The sequence below is a fragment of the Musa acuminata genome, chromosome BXJ3-6, assembly GCF_036884655.1.
Source record: "Musa acuminata AAA Group cultivar baxijiao chromosome BXJ3-6, Cavendish_Baxijiao_AAA, whole genome shotgun sequence".
Classification (NCBI taxonomy): Eukaryota; Viridiplantae; Streptophyta; class Magnoliopsida; order Zingiberales; family Musaceae; genus Musa; species Musa acuminata.
In genome coordinates, this window is record NC_088354.1 from 12532296 (window position 1) to 12537491 (window position 5196).

The 5196-nt window shown below is 35.5% G+C and overlaps 1 long non-coding RNA gene across 1 annotated transcript; it reads right to left on the reverse strand.

Annotated features, from left to right (window-relative positions):
* Positions 1 to 673: 673 nt before the first annotated feature.
* On the reverse strand, positions 674 to 2205 carry LOC135641026 (uncharacterized). The gene is made up of 3 exons (XR_010497542.1): positions 2067 to 2205; positions 1476 to 1933; positions 674 to 1351 (listed from the first exon to the last, which is right to left on the reverse strand). It is a non-coding gene; the product is annotated as an uncharacterized LOC135641026 (long non-coding RNA).
* Positions 2206 to 5196: the final 2991 nt, after the last annotated feature.

Consider the following 5196-nt stretch of genomic DNA (forward strand, 5'->3'; position numbering starts at 1 on the left):
AGTATGAGCTTGGAATGAGAATCGCATGGTACGCAGATGTGAATATCATATAACTCTAAATCATTTTATCCGACATGAAAAATCTACAGTGGATGAGTTCAATTTTGATCGTTTGTTTGTCCAATGGGAAGACGATTCAGCCACTCATATCTATTTTCTTAAGCGTCCACATCTCGAACTCAAGAAAGAAACACCACTAATCACGCTAAAAGGTCATTTGTATTAAACAAAGAGGCATTAGGAGGTTTCCTGATGATTCTTATGTCACAACAGTTATACCTTTATATATAGAATGTGTGCAATGCCATGTATATACTCTTAAGTCATATTTTGATGTGTTTCGAGAATAAAGACACTGTTATATATGAGAAATAAAGGAAGGAAAACAAGTTTATAACTTTATTCCTGGGTTCCTTCGACCTCTAATGTAGTTTTCGATCACTTGTTTACTATAGTAATAACATTGGTGTGAGGAGAAATATAATATAGGATAAAAAAATTATATAATCAGATTATGACAGAGGAATATGATCATAAGAAAAACTTCGATACCATATTAAAAAAAATTATAATTTTATTGATATTAATTATTTGTTTATATAATCTAATCAATCTAAATTAAAGGAGATCAAATCCTTATTAGTCAGTAGAAATCAAGAAAAATATATGATGATTATATCAATAAATATGAGATCTCTTTTATATTATAACTTCAGCACAACACGTTGAAAGAGTATGTTTTCTGATATAGATCATATTTATGAAATACTCATGCTATTATTACACACATTCTATATATAAATAAAGGTAAAGTAAAAGAAAAGAATAACCCAAATTCCAAGTCGTCGAGTAAATGGAATCTGGTGGGTTGAAGATTGAAACATCCAAAAAGAGGAATACAGGAATCTGGATGAGGTTGAATGGCTCCAACATGGCGTCCGCCCATTTGCCCTCCTCTTTCTTCTCGGACCGCAGGAGTTGGGTCAATAAAGCTCCGAAAATGGTGGGTCTGCCGCCCAAAGAATAAAGCAAAACCATGTCAAATATTCTTGGAGACATTTTGAAGAAACCGCAGCTCTCACTCTCAGCCGACAAAGGCAGCAGCTTCTGCTACTGCTGCCCCTTTGCTTCCAGCTTCACGTGACGCCCCGCTCGATGCCTGCGAAAAAAGAAGCCTTTGCTGCTTTAGCTTTTATCCGAAGACCTGTTTGGGTGATGATCCATGGCTTCCTCGCAACGAGTGACTTGTAGCATCTGCTCAGCCATTTGTCCTGTGGAATCCATCCGGCCATCATTTCATCAAATATCTGGTGGGGAAGATTGCGTGACGTTTGGATCAACTCAACTGGTACTGCAATTTGCATCATACACGAACAAGGTCAACTCCAAAATCCTTTCAGATCATGGAATAAACCTTGAATGGAGTCTCTCGAGCCGAAAAGTACCAATATACTGCGGAATAAAGACGAGCGTACCTTCTCGAGGTCTCTGGATGGGGGCGTTGGCTTGTGAATGAGACACTGCGGTACAGTCGAAATGCAACTTGCAGTCGAAATAGACTGCCACTGGCTAAGCTTATAAAGCTTTATGGAATGGATGCGGATGCTTCATCCGGTAGCATAGATTCTGCTGATCTCAAGCCACTGGGGACAAGTCTTCAACTGTTGTTTGACTTCTGAGATCGTCAAATCATGAACATATCTCCACCAAATCTAGAATTCAACCTTTTTGTGTGGTTCACTGCATCTTCGCCAAGGATGTTGAAGATAGCATGTCAATCTTGATTTGATTCTGGCAATGAATCAAACACCTTCAATGTCGATATATTTACATTGGAAGCTGTACTCCAATGCCGACAGGAACAACAGGCCAAGGCCTAGTAGCTCATGGACTTCCAACGCCGCCACAAACACGGCATCTAAACATCAACAAGCTGCAGATGTGGCAAAGCAGCGGACTCTCTTAAATAACATTAATGAGAGATGCGAGTTGCATGGTCAAAAGATCATACAATCTAGAGGTGGCGGTATCGAGAGGGGAAAAGGAAGTGAAAGGAGAAACCATACAATGAATGAAAATGAGACAAACTTCTATCTGATCTTCCCATTTAGACATCATTATGAGGTGCAAGTCAACGGTGTTTTGGAGCAATGCAATATCCTGAATTCATTATATCCAAATGGACAAGCAGATCAGCTTGTTGTTGCTTTATTTCTGTTCTTGCTTTTCTTGTTCGAGGACGTAACTTCTCTTCATTTCTTCCAAGACACTGTCGTTGGTACTGCCAAGGACAAATGAATCAGTATATCTGTTCAAAATCTTTCAGCTCAAAATCATACTCTTTCGTCAAGTCTAAAGTACCAGAAAAGATAATTAAAGATTGGATGCAAGAGGATGTTTGGAATAAGAGATTAATTTAGAATATTCAACAATCTAAGTGATTAAAGAATGACGCTGCAAATTGACTAAAGCTTTCGTATACAACTTGACTTGCAAACTAAAACTTTTTGTTTTGGTGAAGCAGAAAGCATTCATCTGATTTGATACTTCATGTTGGGGGCGAGAGTTATACATCAACCATCCTTGACAACTCAAACATGAAGCACAGTTATATTGATAACTTCAAAGATTAGAAAGATGATTATACATCTGAAACTAGAAAATATGAAGCTAAAATCCCATCCCAGGACAAAAATGTAGAAGAATATACATCAACATTACAAGAAGAATCAAGCCCACAGAAATATAAAAAATAAAAAATAAGAAGAAGCCAGCATAATAGTGAAAGAAAATGCTCCATGCTGCTCCTCTAGAGAAATCATTTTTCAACATGTATTGATATATTTATGCTGAAAAGGCATGGATGTCCAACATTGATGTGAAAGAAAATAAAATTGTTGAAAATAAACTTACTATCGATGAAGGCATTCATTCAATTCTCTTGCTTGTTTTCGACAGCGCCAAACAACAGAAAAGGTTCTTCCTGTAGCACATTCAGCATACTTTGCACAGTATTTGTCACATTCTTTCAGTGCTTTTTGCTTCATTTTGCTGCGTAAAGCTGCAATTATTAAATTAGTAAATGGCAAAAGGTTGTTAGACAAGGTTAAAACAGCTTAACCAGAATCTGATATTACCTCACTGCATAATACACAAGTGCATATGCAACAAAAACAATCTTCAATAGATGATGTTATGACAAATTAGTAAGAATCTATAGATAAAATTCATAGTTTGGTTCAAAAGACCTAAGCAAGCCCTACCTACTCTCCTCCGTGTCATTTCCATTGCTCATCAAGTGTTTCATCTCTATGACATGTTTCTTTCTGCTTCCAAAGTTATTGGATATTGTGCTTTAGTAATCTATCAGATAATCACCTTTGTTATGATTCCACAAAATTTGTCATCGAGACTGAAAAATGTGTGACAAAAATGATTGCATGAACCTCAGCCTCCTCATGAAGGAAACTAGGATATTGTTGATTTTCTGGTCAAGACACGCAACGACTTGTATTTCCTTCTTCAACAAATAAAGTCATGCATGAGATGATATTGTAGAATAAATGTATTTTTATGAATGTAAATGACTAAGCAGCTTTTGATCACTTCGCAGAGTTCAAGTATAACTAGTGGGATCTGCTGATAATAGAATCCTACTATGATAAACATGCCATGACCATTGATAATGGATAAGTTCTATATCTCAGTATCCCTAGCTTGCTGCTACTGAACAAATGAACTGTTACTATCAGTAGGCCAGCTACATGAAGTAGTTGGAACAGGTTCCATATGTCCTTGCTTTATATTAATGCCCTTCCTTCAGACATGATATAGTTTTACATGCAATATTATAATACCATCCAGTCTTTCTTCAAGACTCGTTTGACATAACTATTCCACAAACTGATAAAATTACCGATATTACTATATTACCATCCCGAGCTATACCTTGAGTTAATTGAGACTGACATAAAACAAAACACATGCATCGGTTTGAATTTTACAAGAAGATAAATTTGTGCTTATTATTGGCAAGCCATAGTAATTGCACCTAAAGAATTAGTTAAAAAAATAAGATTTCCCTGGACACAGTGCTTCTAAATTGCATTGTTGAGTAAGGAAGAAAGGTAATTAGAACAAGGGATTGTAACTAGAACTGAATTTGTTTATCCTTCAGTAGTATTTTATTCTAAACTTGGCCCCTTTATTAAATCCATGATAATTTAGCACATGCTACTTCATAAACACACTTCCTTAACTCAAGGTATTATAGGTAATACCATCTGGGAAATAGAACAAATCAGTAGACAGATAAATGATCTGCATTAAGAGTTTACTTCTTGATGGATGATCTATAGAATTAGTGTAATTATTCCTAGGATTAGCAGATACTGCCAATGGGATATTTTGCTTCAGTAACAATTTAGTTAAATAGATTCCTAGTTTTCCAAGACAGAAATTAAAACATGGATAAATATATACTAAACTATAAACAAACAGAAGAAGAAATATTAGTGGAGAAAGAGATAATACACACCTTTCCACATAATCACTTAACCATGTATAATTGATTAGTGGAGAAAGAGATAATCTATACTATTCGACATAACATTCAACCATGACTAATTTATAAATGATAACCATTTACAACTCTTCCCTTGATTTAACTATTCATTTTTCTAGTTCCTTCAAGTGGATAGTAGGCCTTTAGCTAGGTCGAGCCATGACTTCTAATCTTTTGGCAATACTACTTGTGAATGTATGATACATGGAGAAATGCTTTTCTTGTGGCTTGCTTTCTAATCACGCTTCTATTGATATCCTTGATCATTCAGTCATTCACTAACTTCTACTAAATTAGTTGTATTCTCTCTCTCTCTCTCTCTCTCTCTCTCTCTCTCTCTCTCTCTCTATATGTATGTATGAAAATTAAAAAATTATTAGTCCTCCTATTCTATAATTAATAAGATCAGTGTAGCTGCATGAAACAAAATAGTGATAAAGAATTAAAAATAAAAGAGAAAAAAAAAGATTAGTCTCCCATTTGGTGCATTTATTTTCCCCACTACATATTTCCTGACTGCTTATCAGTGCAAAGTTACCTAGATGATAATGGATTAGGACAAAACATTGAAGGCAATATGGTAGCTTAAACACTACCTCCTCCAGATTAACATATCCCTGATAACTACTCTC